Source organism: Leptopilina heterotoma, unplaced genomic scaffold, assembly GCF_015476425.1.
Source record: "Leptopilina heterotoma isolate Lh14 unplaced genomic scaffold, ASM1547642v1 Lhet_91, whole genome shotgun sequence".
NCBI classification, from domain to species: Eukaryota; Metazoa; Arthropoda; class Insecta; order Hymenoptera; family Figitidae; genus Leptopilina; species Leptopilina heterotoma.
In genome coordinates, this window is record NW_025111197.1 from 142,418 (window position 1) to 160,683 (window position 18,266).

Sequence of the window (18,266 nt, forward strand, 5' to 3'; positions counted from 1 at the left end):
ACCGGAGGTATAGAAGCACCTTTAGTAGGAGAATGACGTCAGTCACGTAAACGAAACACGAAATTGTAAAGGTTCGTTCATACGACTGTTGGAAAAACAATTACGGACTTTACGGACCTTTTTCAAGCAAATTACGGACTTTACGGATCTTTTTTTTAAAAAACGGACTTTTATGGACTTCAAGCCAAGTTACGGACTTTTACGGGATTTACGGACCTCGTCCAGCCCTGATAGTGTAATCGAAAATTATTCTTTTATTATTATTATTATTATTATTATTATTATTATTATTATTATTATTATTATTATTATTATTATTATTATTATTTATCAAATGTTATTTTGAGACGCATGCATATCCCCTAATCGCCAAGTCGTCGAATGATCAAATAGTCGAATGCCAAGTAATCGAATGGACAAAACGTCGAATGCTAAAAACATCGAATGGACAAAATGTCGAATGCTAAAAACATCGAATCGGCATTTAGTCGAATGTTCAAAACGTCGAATGATTAAAACGTCGAATGCTAAAAACGTCGAATCGTCAATACGACGAATGTTCAAAACGTCGAATTATCAATTCGTCGAATGTTAAAAACATCGAATTGTCAATACGTCGAATGTTCAAAACGTCGAATGATAAAAACGTCGAATGCTAAAAACATCGAAGCGTCATGTAGTCGAATGCTAAAAATATCGAATCTTCACTTAATCGAATGCTAAAAACATCGAATTCTCAATTCGTCGAATGTTCAAAACGTCGAATGTTTAAAACGTCGAATGCTAAAAACGTCGAATGTTCAAAATGTCGAATGCTCAAAACGTCGAATGATAAAAACGTCGAATGCTAAAAACTTCGAATCGTCATTTAGTCGAATGATAAAAACATCGAATCGTCAATACTTCGAATGCTAAAAACATCGAATTGTTAATTCATCGAATGCTTAAATCATCGAATTCTTCATTCGTCGAATGTTCAAAACGTCGAATGATCAAAACGTCGAATGCTAAAAACGTCGAATTCTCAAATCGTCGAATGCTCAAATAATCGAAACGCCATCTGTTCGAAATGTCAAGTAGTAGAATGGTAAAGTAGTCGAATGGTAAAGGAGTCGAAACGCCATCTGTTCGAATTGCCAAGTAGTAGAATGGTAAAGTAGTCGAATGTTCAAAACGTCGAATGATAAAAATGTCGAATGCTCAGAACATCGAACTGTTAATTCATCGAATGCTCAAAACGTCGAATGATAAAAACGTCGAATGCTAAAAACATCGAATCGTCAAAAGTTCGAAAAAGTTCTTTGTCTTCAGTAGACATTAACTTAAAACAAAGAACTTTTTCGAACTTTTGACGATTCGATGTTTTTAGCATTCGACGTTTTTATCATTCGACGTTTTGAGCATTCGACGAATTAACAGTTCGATGTTCTGAGCATTCGACATTTTTATCATTCGACGTTTTGAACATTCGACTACTTTACCATTCTACTACTTGGCAATTCGAACAGATGGCGTTTCGACTACTTTACCATTCGACTACTTTACCATTCTACTACTTGACATTTCGAACAGATGGCGTTTCGATTATTTGAGCATTCGACGATTTGAGAATTCGACGTTTTTAGCATTCGACGTTTTGATCATTCGACGTTTTGAACATTCGACGAATGAAAAATTCGATGATTTAAGCATTCGATGAATTAACAATTCGATGTTTTTAGCATTCGAAGTATTGACGATTCGATGTTTTTATCATTCGACTAAATGACGATTCGAAGTTTTTAGCATTCGACGTTTTTATCATTCGACGTTTTGAGCATTCGACATTTTGAACATTCGACGTTTTTAGCATTCGACGTTTTAAACATTCGACGTTTTGAACATTCGACGAATTGAGAATTCGATGTTTTTAGCATTCGATTAACTGAAGATTCGATATTTTTAGCATTCGACTACATGACGATTCGTTGTTTTTAGCATTCGACGTTTTTATCATTCGACGTTTTGAACATTCGACGTATTGACAATTCGATGTTTTTAACATTCGACGAATTGATAATTCGACTTTTTGAACATTCGTCGTATTGACGATTCGACGTTTTTAGCATTCGACGTTTTAATCATTCGACGTTTTGAACATTCGACTAAATGCCGATTCGATGTTTTTATCATTCGACTAAATGACGATTCGATGTTTTTAGCATTCGACGTTTTGTCCATTCGATTACTTGGCATTCGATTATTTGATCATTCGACGACTTGGCGATTAGGGGATATGCATGCGTCTCGTTATTTTTAAAAACAATAAAAAAAAGTTATTGTAGAAGCACCCAATACTCATAGAATTGTCACATATTGGATGTTCTACGGTTCTACTATCCTACACTTTCATTCTCAGCCCTGAGATAACCATGTGCTTAAATGGTATACAAGACAAATCTTTGCTGAATGTAAACAAACTGTGTAATTATTATACTCGCTTTTAATAAATGTTAATAAATTTTTGTTGTGGACACTGTCACTTCGTCTAAAATCAACAAAAATTTTAACGGTATAGTGATGTTAAGAAATTTTCAAGAAAAACTTGTCATCGAGCCTCAATTTGAAACGTATTCCTAACTAAAGAATACGATTCTAAACGTTATCAGTATATCTACAGTAGAATTTGGAAAAATTAAAAAGGTATGTTAAATCTGGAAATTCATATTTTTATATTTAGAATTTATTTTAAATTCACAAAATTTGAAATATTAACCCTTCAACTACAAATGTTCATCACTTTTACCTTGATTTCAACGAAACATTTAAGGGTGTACGAGCACGTTTTTTGGAAATTAGAAAACACACTTTTTTACATATATAATATATCAAAAGTTTTACGTAAAAAAAATTTCTTGCAAAGATTGGAGTCGATTTACTATGGATTTATTGAATAATACGAATTCCTAATTATAAACTTTTAACATTGATTCTTATGAAGATAATATGAAATTTAGCCTTTAAATTGAAAAAAATGTTAAAAGAAATCCAAATAAATTCATGTTTTTTTAAAAAATAAGTGCATGGGAATATCACAAATCGTTTTCAATAAAAACTATACTATGTTACCGGAAATATATTAAAAAGTTTTAGAAAATAGTAAAAAAATATAAACTGTTAAATTTTTTAAATAACAAAGGAAGAAGAGATCGTCACTTTTACTTTCGATACTAAACTGGTAAACTGATATTTTTATTATCTTATGGTTATAAATCTAATGAAATTAAAAGTAAAATAGAATAAGGTTTTTCAAAAATTCCCTTCCCAACAATAAGTTACATGCGCGCTGACATTTTTCTGCATTAATAAACAAGATAAAGAATATTCTAATTTTAACCAACTAATCATAAAACAATAACATTCGTGCTATTTGACGACTGCGAAGTTGTCAGATTTTAAAACGACAGGTATAACGATTCTATTATTTTAAAAAAATATTCGAAATTCAATTATTTTCTTTATTAATTTCTTGTATTTTCATGAAATATTGCAAAAGAATTCAATTATTAAAAAAAAATTGATAAAATTCATCTAAAATTCAATTATTTTCATAAATAATAAAATTTCACCACCCAGTAAACGAAAACTAATTGAAATGAATTAAAAAGAATTCACAAAGAGCTTTCGTGAATCCCGCTTTGTGACAAATACGAATTGGAGCCATGATGCAATTTTCCTGAATTCGTGAAACTGTATTGAACTTCCGAACCTTCTATCCGTACCAATTCACTGGACAAGTTTTGAGCCTTTAATTTTTTTCAATTCGTTAGCATGAATTCAATGCATTCCTTGGCCATTTCTTTCGAATGCGAATTCGTTTGGACAAATTGGTACATATTGAATTAAATTCAATTGAATATACAAAGAGCTTGAGTGAATCCCGCTTTGTGACAAATACGAATTGGAGCCTACCAAAAATGTTAATTCGTTTCAATTCATTTGAATTAGTTTTTTTTACTGGGCAGGAATTCAATTAATTTAAAATAACTTTTTCAAAAAAATTTCAAAAAAATCAATTTTTTAACAAAATTTGTATATAATTCTTCACAATAATTCAATTGCTTTCAATAATAATAACATTTTTCATGGAAATTCAATTTTTTTTAAAAATTTTTTGATAAAATTCTAAGCAAGAATATTTAAAAAAAAACAAAATTTTTCACAGAAATTCAATTCTTTTTTAACCATTTTTATAAAATTATTAAAAATGTAATTATTCTTAAAAATTTAATTTTAATTCCTCGAAAAAATCAATCATTTAAAAAAATGTTTTTTTAATTCTTCGAAAGAATTCAATACTTTACAAAAATATTAGAATTTTTCACAGGTATTCAATTATTTTCAAATATTTTAATAAAATTGTTTGAAAGAAATCAATTATTTTAAATATAATTTTAATTAAATTTTTTTGATAAAATTCAGTTATTTTTTAGATTTTAATAAAATAATTCTTCCCAAAAATACAATTATTTTGATAAATAACAATATTCATCACAAAAATTCAACTATTTTTAAAAGTAATACATTTGTTCTTGGAAATTCAATTATTTAAAAAAATTCTAATAAAATCGTTCGCTAGAATTAAATTATTGTCATAAATAATAAAATGCTTTTTAGGAATTCAATTATTCTCAATTAAATTTAGTAAAATGACACATAGACATTTAATTATTCTATGAAATTTGAATAAAATTCTTTGAAAAATTTAATTTAAAAAAAAATTTTTTTGCAATTGAATGCTTTTCAATATTTACTATTTTCATAAAATTTCCAAACAGAATTAAATTATTAAAAATTTTTTGTAAAAATCTTCGTAAGAATTCAATTTTTTCACGAATAATTATAATACAAATTTTTCAGAAATTGAATTATTTTAATCACAATTTGCTTAAAATTAGTAGAAAGAAATAATTTGTTTAAAAGTTTTTATAAAATTCTTTGCAAGAATTAAATTATTTTTATAAATATTTAAATTCTTAGGTCTGTGAAGTTGGCTGAACCACTTTCACAAAAATGAATTTGTATTGTGCTATTAATTAGTGCTTAATTAGTTCTTAAAAATGATGCCAAAAACATATTTATCAATAGCCTATAATTTAGTGCTCAAAGATTATTACAATAAAATTTTTTTTATTAATTATTTATTTAAAAAATAACTTTTTCGTGTTAGAATTTTCTTTACTATTCCAACGAAGTTTCAGGATAGGTTTGAGAAAGTATTCACTCACTACACAATTATAAGAACACATTAAATTTATTAAGTAGTTACTGCAGTTAAAAGATTAAGTAATTAAAAACAATATAAATCTCGAAGCTTACTGTCTTTTTCATAATAAATTCACAATTTACGAACATTTTTGACAAACACGACCGATTAAAACAAGAAGACCATTCTCATCGCCCATGCGAATCTATATCCAATGACATACACGTTAATATTTCTTCAAAAACGGAAATACGAGTTTTTTAACGAAATTAATTTAAATTAAAAATGAATCTTTAACATTCGAATGATTGAGCGATCCGCTAACCGTACCATTACGAAAAGCACGTTAAAACACCAACAAAATAGTTAGCAATAGCCTATTATTTATTGCTCAATTAGTACTCAACATTTTTGGAATAAATTAAAAATTCAATGTTAATTTTTCTATTTAACTTTGGTCATAAATATTGTGGCATTCCTTTATTTTAATCATTGTATTCGATCCAATCGTTATGTCTCCTGCAAATGCACGTGTAATGTCCCATGGAAAGATCTCCTAAATTACAAGAGGGTGTAAGGAGATCATTAACGTACTTCACTATACCTAGTGGTTGGTGCCCAAGACATCAGAAAAGTGTATGGTACATTATCCAAATATATAGAAATCCTGATGTCTGTTGATTGGAAAATGAGGATAGGACCTGTAAAAAAATATAAATTTTGAATGGAAGTATTTGACTCAAAGGTTTCAAGAAGGAAAAGTGAAAAATAAGAATTTGAAATATAATATTCCGAATAATCAAAATTCCGTAAAAATGAATTGTAAATGAATTAAAATTACATTTTCTTTATCAGAGTAATCTTCATTTACACTAATCAAACTTGTATTCTCGATATTATCTTCACTTTCAGGTACACACATTTTTTTAATATCGCACATTTGGCTGTACAAAAGTTTTCGGCTTCATTTTCCCATCCAACTCATTAAAAAATTCCACCCAAGTTTCGTCTTCTTTACTTTTCAGGCGCGTCATTCTTTCGTCATAAAAAAGGCGGGGCTTTCAATTTAAAAAAGCCATTTTTAATTCGGTTTTAGAAATAGTTGGCCTCCTCCAAGGTTTTTTCGCACTCATTTTTGCGGAGATCATAACGTTTCAACTAATTCATGAAAACTGATTATAATTTATCTATATTGACAATATTTATTTTCATTCACAATTTGTTGACTTTCTAAGACAAATAATTGTGTCGAAACTTTGTTTTCGTATAACTTCAATAATTAATCGATATTGAAAAATAAATTTAAAGCTATGAAAAAATGTGAGACTAACTCTGCTGGGGCTCGAAACCCAGGACCTATCAATTGCCGGTTGATTGCTCTTCCACTGAGCTACAGAGGTCCACCTTCAACAAATTTTCATAGCCTTATCGACTCAATAGTCAAGATGGTTCGCATTCTTCTGCATATTAATTTTGAATTTTCCCAGAATTTTTCACGAAACAATTATCAACTCATTAATAAGTTCCTTCACTAAACGTGAAGCATAGCTTTAAATTTATTTTTCAATTATTTATTGATTTGGCGGTGACGTCTAGGTTTAGATACCGGTACTTCTAGAATTTGAAACTTGGTCGATATGGTAGGTTTCAGCTTCACGTTTAGTGAAGGAACTTATTAATGAGTTGATAATTGTTTCGTGAAAAATTCTGGGAAAATTCAAAAATAATCGATATTGGTTCTATCATTGTGATAGATAATATAAAATATATAATATAATATAAAAAATTTTGCTTTAATAATTTTTTATATTTCATTTAGTATATGAAATTCATATTTTTTAGTTTTGAACCAATTTTTTTACATTTTATTTAAATAAAATTTTTATTGTTATATTAAAATTCTATTTTTAAATGTTTTAATAATGTTTTTTTAACAATTTTAAATTTTAATTATAATTCAATTATTTTTTTAAAAATAATTACTTCTTTATACAGCTTTTAATGCTGTTAAATAGTAAAAGTTTTTTTTCGAATTCCGATTCTTAAGGGGCACACCTAGTGTGAGTGACTGAAAAAAACGTCGATTTTTAGGAATTTTTTCAGGGAAATTATTGCATCTAATTTTTTTAAAGTTTTGTACATGTATATTTGTATAAATTGTGAAAATTTTGTAATTCTTTCAAAGAAAAATATCTTTTTTTTAAAGAGTTATTCGCTATATAAAAAAAACCAGTTTTCCCACTGCTGCAGTGATTACGGCCTTCTGAGTGACTGAAATCAAAAAAACCAAAAAGATTATTAAACTAGAAGATATTTGCCGTACAATGAGGCTCCAGTTCTTTGATTGGATGAAAAATAAAATTTTGGGATGCCAAGAACCATCGGATTTTTTTGGCGAAATTGAAAAGCTTTTTTCAAAACTCCGCCATTTTGTTGCAATTCAATATTTTTTGACATCCGAGGGTCATTGTACGGCAAATATCTTCTAGTTTAATAATCTTTTTGGTTTTTTTGATTTAGGTTACTGAGAAGGCCGCAATCACTGCAGCAGTGAGAGAACTTTTTTTTTTGATACTCAGGAGATAGCGAATAACTTTTTTAAAAAAAGATATTTTTCTTTGAAAAAATTACAAAATGTTCACTATTTATACAAATATACATGTGGGACGTTCCACGTCAACAAAAACAGAGCTGTGGCCAAAAATTGGCGCAATGAAAAAAAACGTTAAAGGGCTTAAAAAATTCTTACACTCGTGTACTTTCAATAACAGGTGGGCGTTTTTGAAAATCCAAAATGGCGGCTTAATTATAAGCGAACAAAGTCAACAAAATCATGAACCCACAAATAATATCATAAATAAAAATGACAAAATCCATGGAAAAAAATTGAACGAAATTTTTTTTAACGTTTTTGGGGTCGCTTAATACAAATCTTAACTCAGATTTTGATTAGAGTTAAAAGATTAAAAATGGCGGAAGCAAAATGTTGGACAAATTTTAAAACTCCTTAAAATCGCTCAAAATTTGTTACTCGGGGGTTTTCGGGGTCGCTGATTACGAATATGACATCCGATTTCAAAAATTCAAAATGGCGGATCCAACATGGCCGACATTTTTCTTCAAATTCATTGTATTCGCTCAAAACTTGTTACTCTGAGGTTTTCGGGTTCGCTGATTACAAATATGCCATCAGATTTAAAAAATTCAAAATGGCGGATCCAACATGGTCGACATTCTTTTCTTAACTTCATCGTATTCGCTCAAAACGTGTTATTCGGGGGTTTTCGGGGTCGCTGATTACAAAAATGACCTTAGTTTTAAAAAATTCAAAATGTCAGATCCAATTTAATTGGTATTCCAATTTAATATTTTTTTATATGAAATAAAAAGCTGTTTGTAGAGAGTTAAACTTGGGCCTTTCTAGTAGCTGAAGCAAATTCTAGTAGCGTTTGAGTATCGTAATATTTTAACCGTTTTATTTGGTTCAATTATAAATCCGTGACAGGATCAGAGATAAAAACCAATTGTGATATGGGGTAGTTTTTTTTGTTCTGGTTCTGTCAAAGAATTGTGTTCGTTCTTGACTATTGTGTTTTTAGGGTTTCGTGGCCACCCGTGTAGAAATTGCCATATTTAGGCTATAACATGGCATTAAACACCTCCCCAGATCTGGGAAGGTGTTTCATGCCATGTTATGGCCTACACTATGATCAAAAGATCTGGCCCCGATTTGGGCCATGGTTAAATTTCTACACGGGCAAGGACTGAATCCCTTATAACGAAACTCTGGTGTCCGTCCGCAGTTTTCCCTAACAACCGTTGCCATGGAAACCGTTACTATGGTACTGGTTGTTATGGTAATGGTTGCTATGGTAATGGTTGCTTTGTTTACAGTTGCTATGGCAATGATTGTCATAGCAACGCTTGTTATTGAAATCATTATGTGGAGCTCCTGATTGATTTTATGATTTTTTCTTTGTCTTTTAGACCACGAAACCCTAAGAGGTAGGCGCAATGCGCCTGCTTCTCTCACTGATTTTTTATCAGGCTTCGTTACATCAATGTACAACCAATTGTTACATGCGATAGTGTTTTTGCTATGGTTCTGTCAAATATTTTTGTTTGTTAGATATGATATTTTTTTTCGATTGCCTTTAGCACGTATTTATAATTGAACCAAATAAAACGGTTAAAATATTACGATACTTAAACGCTAATAGAATTTGCTTCAGCTACTAGAAAGAACAAAACTTTAACTCTCTACAAACAGCTTTTTATTGCTTCTAAAAAAATATTAAATTCGAATGTCGGCCATGTTGGATCCGCCATTTTGAATTTTTAAAAACTAAGGTCATATTCGTAATCAGCGACCCCGAAAACCACTGAGTAACAAGTTTCAAGCGAAATCGATGAATTTTTCAACAAAATGTCGGCCATGTTGGATCCGCCATTTTGAATTTTTTAACTCTGATGGCATATTCGTAATCAGCGACCCCGAAAACCCCCGAGTAACAAGTTTTGAGCGAATACGATGAATTTAAAGAAAAATGTCGGCCATGTTGGATACGCCATTTTGAATTTTCGAAATCCGATGTCATATTCGTAATCAGCGACCCCGAAAACCCCCGGGTAACAAGTTTTGAGCGATTTTAAAGAGTTTTAAAAATTGTCCACCATTTTGGTTCCGCCATTTTGAATTTTCAGACTCTAATCAAAATCTGAGTTAAGAATTGTATTAAGCGACCCCAAAAACGTTTAAAAAAGTTTCGTTCAATTTTTTTTCTTGAATTTTGCAATTTCTATTAACGATATTATTTGTCGGTTTGTGATTTTGTTGACCTTCTTCGCTTGTAATTAGGCCGCCATTTTGGATTTTCAAAAACGCCCACCTGTTATTGAAAGTACACGAGTGTAAGAATTTTTTAAGCCCTTAAACGTTTTTTTTTCATTGCGCCAATTTTTGGCCACAGCTCTGTTTCTGTTGACGTGGAACGTCCCATATGTTTTTTTCGAAAAAAGAATCAGCTACGATTTTCGGAAATGAAAATTTGAAATCTTGGGACGATTTCAGACAAAACTGCGTTAGCACAATTTTGACTCATTTTAGGTAAACCTAAAAGTGCTTGAAGACCACTGTGAAGAATAAAGCGCCAAATATGAAAAAGTTTATTATTTATTGTATAACAATTATTAATTATTATAAATATTGTTTAAAACAATTTCACTAATGATATTTAGCGTAGTTAATTGTTTTAAACAATATTTATAATAATTAATTACTCCACTTTTTTTAAACTGAAATTTCAACCCCCGGGAGCAGGTGTAAGGGGGTGGTAGCGGGAAAATGGCCGATGAAAAAAATTTTTCATGGTCATATTCGGTTTCAGCGACCCCAAAAACATGGGGATAGGGGGGTGTGACCTCTGGGTTTTGACTTTTTTATTTTTTTGAGGCGCATGAAAAGTCTCCAATTTTTATTTTCCGAATCTTTATTTTATCGAAATTCTTTTTATCTAATAAGAATTAATTATAATTTCTTTTAATAGAAAGAATAATTGTCAAAAACATTATTTTTTTGAATGACTAATTAACAGAATGTTTCATACTGCGAAAGAAAATTTTTTATAATCTTTAAATAACTGAATTATCATTTCTAAAAATTATTATTTTTTATATTTCTTATTTACACTAATATTTTTATTTTCGAAATGTCAATTTTGATAAATATTATTTTATAGATTTGTTAATAATTATAATAATTATATTCCCGAATTATTATTCAATATAATTCAAATATTACCGAATTACCAATTCTTAAAAAATTTATTGTTCCTAACAATATTTTTTTAATATGTGTAAATGTTCTAAATTCTAAAGTCTCTAAATTTTATTTTATCGAAATATCATTTGTTATAAAACTTTTTTCTTATAAATGTTTACCAAAATAATTTTAACTTTTTCGAATTAACATTACTCATAATTTTCTTTACTCCTAATCATTCTTCTTTATAATTACTATATTTTCTAACATGTATTTCTTCTAACTATAACTTTACCGAATTGTAACTTCTCATAATTATTATTATATCTAAATATTATTTTTCAAAATTTTTTTAATATCTAATAATTTTTTATACAAATTTTTTTATTGTATAATAACCAGTTTTTATAATTTTATTTTATTCAAATAATTATTTCGTATAATATTTTTCTTACCGAAATTATATTTTAAATAATTTTTTTTAATCGATTTTTTATTTTTCCGAATATTCATTCTTCCAAATAATTCTTTTTCATAATTTTTATATTTCCTAATTCGTATTTTACATAACATCCATTTCTTCTAAGATTTAAATTCTCTAATTTATTATTTGCCTAACCTATAAATGTCATAATAAGAATTGCACCGAATAGTTATTTCCAGGAAGGAAGAGTAAGGAGACCGAACTCTGCTTCTACAAATGTCTGAGAAATATGCACGAAAAGTGCCAGACTCACTGTGTTCTAGTTGATCACCAATTAAGTCGATCATGCGCATTGAACTAAAGTTCAGTGTTGACATAGATGAAAAGTGCGGTTATGTCAAGGTAAATATTACATAGTTTAAACAGTGTTAATTTTAAAAGCAAATTTATTTATTTGCAATTGTTATATTATTTAGATTTTCAAAATAATTTAATAATATATTTATGAAAAGGGAAAAATTTTGCGAAAATGGTTAAGAAAAATTGTGTTTATAACTAGAGTATATTTACATACCGTAGAAGGATAGAAGAGACTAATGTTTTTAGACTCTTTTTCTTTCTTTACATCCTGGCACACAACACGACATTTTTTAAATAAAATAAATAAATAATTATTAAATCGAAATGTATTGTATATGTATGTATCTCACTAAGTCCGGCTAAATGTAAACATTAGATCTTACATCTCACTCGCACAATTTTTACGAGAAACAGAGACACAACACAGCTTATGCGCATGATCAACTTAATTGGAGGTCGACTAGAACGCAGTGAGCCTGGCACTTTTCGTGCATATTTCTCTGAGATTTTTAAAGCGCTTTCTACACAGAGTTCGGTCTCCTTAGGGTGGAGTCCCATGACAGCGTTTTGCGTTGCGTCGTAATGGGAGAGAAAAAGACGCAAATATACGTTTGCTGCATTCTCTCTTATTACAACGCAACGCAAAACGCTGCCATGGGACTCCACCCTTACTCTTCCTTCCTGGTTATTTCACATACAAAATATCCGGTTTCGACGTTTCCCATCTCTGAAGAATATAGCGCCAAATTTGAAAAAAGTTTATTATTTTATTATTTAAAAATGATTAATTATTACAAATATTGTTTAAAACAATTAACTACGCTAAATATCATTAGAGAAATTGTTTTAAACAATATTTGTAATAATTAATCATTTTTAAATAATAAAATAATAAACTTTTTTCAAATTTGGCGCCATATTCTTCAGAGATGGGAAACGTCGAAACCGGATATTCTGTATGTGAAATAACTATTCGGTGCAATTCTTATTATGACATTTCAAGAAGACTATATACAGGAGGAACAACTCGAGTATTTCCGATTGTCCCGATTTTAACGGACGATTGGGTGTACTACCCCGAGGCGCACTAGTCTTCTGCACACCTCAACACATGCATAACTGTGTATATTTTATACATATTCCATCTGACAGCTGTAACAGCTGCAAGTTTTTATTATCCCCTCATATTGAATAATAAGTGTAAATATTAAGTGAACTTAATATTTTTAATACAGAAATTTCTAATAAAAGTGAGAAGTGTATTTAACACTAGTGTTTTTAATTATGATTCGTATTGATGAAGAGTGTTAATTTAAATAATAAAAGTTGTAATGGGATTTTCATAACCATTTTTTATCTTACAATAAAAAAAGGGTATGTTATATTATAAATTATTATCTATCCTATTGTAATATATAATTTATTATATATTTATTATTGCTGCAATTATATTTATTTCTGTTATAGCATTGTATTTGAGGTTAACCATAACCTCCAAAGAGGAATTTTTCCAACTGAACTAAGTTTTCGGATTTAACGCTCTACGATATTTCAAAGATTTTAAAAGAGATTTATAAATTATAAAAACTAATAAAGATGAAATCAAGCAAAAATATTTCAGAAGATACAAACTCTTTTATGGCATTTCATTTAGTGTTTTCAAAATCAACTGTCACAGAACTTGCACATAACCAAGAAAATTGTAAACAAAACAAACACACATTATTTAAAGATACACAGATAGAGTTTATACAGTTATGCATGTGTTGCGATGTGCAGAAGACTAGTGCGCCTCGGGGTAGTACGCCCAGTCGTCCGTTAAAAACGGGACCACTGCTCTCTATGAACAAGCAGGCGAGTTGGTTCTCCTGTATATAGTCTTCTTGTGACATTTATAGGTTAGGCAAATAATAAATTAGAGAATTTAAATCTTAGAAGAAATGGATGTTATGTAAAATACGAATTAGGAAATATAAAAATTATGAAAAAGAATTATTTGGAAAAATGAATATTAGGAAAAATAAAGAATCGATTAAAAAAATTATTTAAAATATAATTTCGGGAAGAAAAAAATTATACGAAATAATTATTCGAATAAAATAAAATTATAAAAACTGGTTATTATATAATAAAAAAAATTGTATAAAAAATTATTAGATATTACAAAAATTTTGAAAAATAATATTTTGATATAATAATAATTATGAGAAGTGACAATTCGGTAAAGTTATAGTTAGAAGAAATACATGTTAGAAAATATAGTAATTATAAAGAAGAACGATTAGAAGTAAAGAAAATTATGAGTAATGTTAATTCGAAAAAGTTAAAATTATTTTGAAAAACATTTATAAGAAAAAAGTTTTATAACAAATGATATTTCGAAAAAATAAAATTTAGAAACTTTAAAATATAGAACATTTACACATTATAAAAAAATATTATTAGGAACAATAAATTTTTTAAGAATTGGTAATTCGGTAATATTTGAATTACATTGAATAATAATTCAGGAATATAATTATTATGATTATAAACAAATCTATAAAATAATATTTATTAAAATTGACATTTCGAAAATAAAAATATTAGTGTAAATAATAAATATAAAAAATAATAATTTTTAGAAATGATAATTCAGTTATTTGAAGATTATAAAAAATTTTCTTTCGCAGTATTAAAAATTCTGTTGATTAGTCATTCAAAAAAATAATGTTTTTGACAATCATTCTTTCGATTAAAAGAAATTATAAATAATTCTTATTAGATAAAAAGAATTTCGATAAAATAAAGATTCGGAAAATAAAAATTGGAGACTTTTCATGCGCCTAAAAATTTCACTGAAAAGAACAATCCTCAAAAAACTTCAAAAAAACTGATTTTGTCATCCTAAAAGTTTTAAAACAATAAACGCGCTTAGTGTAAGTTGGTGCAAACTGTTGGCCTTTGTTTCTATGCTACTAATCTTTTAAAAAACATTTTTGCCTATTGGGTTGGATTTGTGTCATAAAATCGACCTTTTATGACAGGGCGCCTGGACTAAAACTAAGCTATTTTAAATTTTGAATATTTAGGAATTTTTTTGATTGTTTAATATTATATAATATTTTTTCAGTATGTTAGAGATGTTTTTTAGTAGATTCTTCTACTTATTTTTATTAATATCTAGTTTACAGTCAGTTTTTCACGAATTTTATTAATTTGTGAAGAAATTTGACGTGACGGCGGAAAACTGAGGTCGGATTCGAATTCAGCGACGCAAATCTATATATATAAAATCAGACTTTTGTCTGTACATTGCTCAGAACTTTAAATTTCGCACATAATTATTCGTTTTAGGCATCAAGGATTCCGAATATACCAATAAAAAATTTCGTGTATGTATGTATGTATGTATTAGGGTGTCCGTTATTTACCAAGTTGTTTATATTTCTTGCGACGCCCTCTAAATTATTAGTTTACCATCTATTTTATATACCAGTACAAGTCTTTGACGGGATTAGGTTTACCATGATAGAATTGACAGAGTGTCTACCAATTGCTCGGGGAAACCGATAAATAGCCGGGAGTTTAATTTGACCAGGAAAAACCGAGAATTTTCTTAGCAAATTAAAAAAGTTTTATTATATTAATTTGATTTTAAAAACTGCTTTTTACTTTAATTTTTATTGTCTAATTGTGACACAATTATTTATAATTAGACTCTTCTTTGACTCCAAAAACTGGTGTAAATTTAGGATTAATTTTTAATACATTAATTGCAGTACTACAAACGCACAAAGTACTACAAGTTGCCAAATACTGTTCCTGAATATCAAATTTGATAGAAAAAAATCTGTCACTGATTGAAATAGTAATATTTTCCTCACGAAATAGTTAATGGTAACTAATTATTAGTTTTTCCCAGTAAAATTTAATTCCCGGCTATTTCCCGGTTGGTTGAAACCCTATCAAATGCATTAGCCGAAACTAAAACCCGTCGAAGTCGGGTCCGACAGCTAGTAACGTATAAAAACCATGGCCCGGTCAATACTTCCTTTAAAAAATTTTGTGGTCCTGTGTTATTAGATTCAGAAAACAAAGTAAAATTTAAGTTTTTTTACTGAATATAGAATATTTTTTGGATTTTCGGAAGTCGACTAATACGAAAAAACTTTTAAAGCATAGAAGATAAATATAATTTCGCTTAAAAAAAGTTACGTACTAAGTTTCGAAGAGAAATCCCACGAATAATAAGAATGAACTAAATACAGTGGAGATTTGTAATTCCCATCCACAATTTTGCATCCGCCATTTTGAATTTTTAAATTTTGACAATAAATTCGAACTCAGCGACCCAAAAAACCCTGGAATAACAGGAATCAAACGAATTCAGTCAAAATTTTTAATTCACATCCACTATTTTGGATCCGCCATTCTGAATTTTTAAATTTTGACCATAAATTCGAACTCAGCGACCCATAAAACCCCCGAAAAACAAGTATAAAAAAATCCAGTCAAATTTTCCAATTCTCGTCCACCATTTTGGATCCGCCATTTTGAATTTCTTGATTTTGACAGTAAATTTGGATTCAGCGACCCCAAAAACCCCCGAATATCTTGACTCAACTGAATCCAACAAATTTTAAATTTTCATCCTCCATTTTGAATCCGCCATTTTAAAATTTTTAATTTTTACTATACATTCAGTTGCAGCGACTCCAAATACATAAAAATATTATGTTTCTATGGATTTTAATAAAAAATAGTAAGAGTATTACTAGTTTAACTGGAGAAATTTGTTACATTCTGTCAGAATTTTATCTGTGTTGGTCGCCATTTAGAAAATTTCAAAAAGTACCACACGGGATTCGATTCTGCATAAAATTTGCTAAAATTTGATTACTCAAACTTTGAAATCGGTTTAAACTACGAGTGGACTTAGTCATTTGACTTTTCGCATGGAATGACCCATATTGTATAACTTTTTTGTTCAATTTGGCTTATAATAGTCACGAACATTTTATTATTTTTTACAATTTTTTAATATTATTAGGGTTTATTTATATGTATACATATTTATGTATTTTGATTATATTTAAAAACGATCACCTTCATAAACAATTATCTATCTAACTATCTAAAATACTAATTGTAAATAATGTTTCGATTTATTAAAAAAGAGAGATAAGCATTTAAACATTGTTTTGTATTGGCAATTATTTATAAGGGGAATCTTTTTTAAATAATATCACATTAATTTTTTATCTTTAAATGTTTCCAACAATTAAAAATTTATAAGTTTATACTTTTGAATCATTAATGAAATTATGTATCAGAATTTGAAATTCTGACAAACTTTAAATGATTTTTACAAATTACAACTATTTAATCAAATAATCATGTATTCTGAAATATATTTATGTATTTTTTAATTGTTTGGAAATAAAATTTTATAAATAAAGTAAATAAAAGTAATTTATTTTGATGACCTTACATTAATCAGTCTATCTAGGGAGAACAATAAATACATAGTGTTTATAATATAGTCATGAATTATATTTAAAAAATGCGTATTTTCTCAATTTCATTTTTTATATTGCCATTTTTATTAATTTTTGTTCCATGCTCTCTGCATATCATTTTCTTTAAAATATTTTATGTCTTAGATTTTGTAACTAATTTGGATAATTTTCTGCATTTCTTTTCTTCTTTGCGTGCTTCATTGTAAACATTATTGTGTTTTTTACATAAAATGTGCGTCCTTGTTACACAATAATAATTTATAATTGTTTTCGTTAATTTTTTTTCTCACAACCCACAAAAGTTATGGGTTCCGCTAGAATATTTTTGACAATATGTTGAAATGTGTAGTAATTAAGTTGCTCTTCTCCTACTGTTTGCAGAATCGCTTTTTCCAGAGCAAAAAGTAAATTAAATAAAGTATCCGAGGGATACTTTATAAATAGCCTTTACTCAAGCTTGTTATCATTTGGTCTCTTGGTAGATTACCAGTTAATTTTGTCACTGATGACAAGCAGTTTGAACAAGAAGTCCATTTTTCAACTTTTCGGGCAACAAATCCACTGAAATACGATAAAACTATTTTGTTTACGCCAAAAACATTGTAATCATGAGAATGTCGTGTTCCATACGCTGATTGATTATTTTCTCCTGATCTCAATACTTTGGACATTTGATCCTTTTGGAGGCTTCACTAGAAAATAGAAGCTCAAAAGCCTGTAAATCTGAATGAATAGAAGTAGATCCGGGTTGTCGCTAGAGCCGCAGCAGCCTCTAATCATTCCAAACATACCCTGTGAATGTATAAAATTGATATTTCAATGTAGATACAAAATATTATATATAAATAAGAAATATTATTTAAATTTTTCAATACCTCTAGAGCATCCTGATTTAATCTAGCGGTCATTAAAAAAGAATAATTACATTCTTCTGTTAAAAATTTCATGACTTCTAATGTTGTTGCTAATGTTATT

At 28.5% G+C, this 18,266-nt stretch overlaps 1 protein-coding gene and 1 non-coding gene across 2 annotated transcripts in view; one reads left to right on the plus strand and one right to left on the minus strand.

Annotated features, from left to right (window-relative positions):
• The first annotated feature begins 2,389 nt into the window (after nt 1-2,389).
• Nucleotides 2,390-18,266, plus strand: part of LOC122511921 (probable ATP-dependent RNA helicase DHX34) — a 67,195-nt gene continuing 51,318 nt past the window's right edge. Inside the window, exon 1 of the mRNA XM_043627487.1 lies at nt 2,390-2,682. The gene's annotated coding sequence lies outside the window, so the exon portion shown is untranslated. The remainder of the gene's footprint in view (nt 2,683-18,266) is intronic.
• Trnaa-ggc lies at nt 6,573-6,646 on the minus strand. Its single transcript has one exon. It is a non-coding gene; the product is annotated as a tRNA-Ala (tRNA).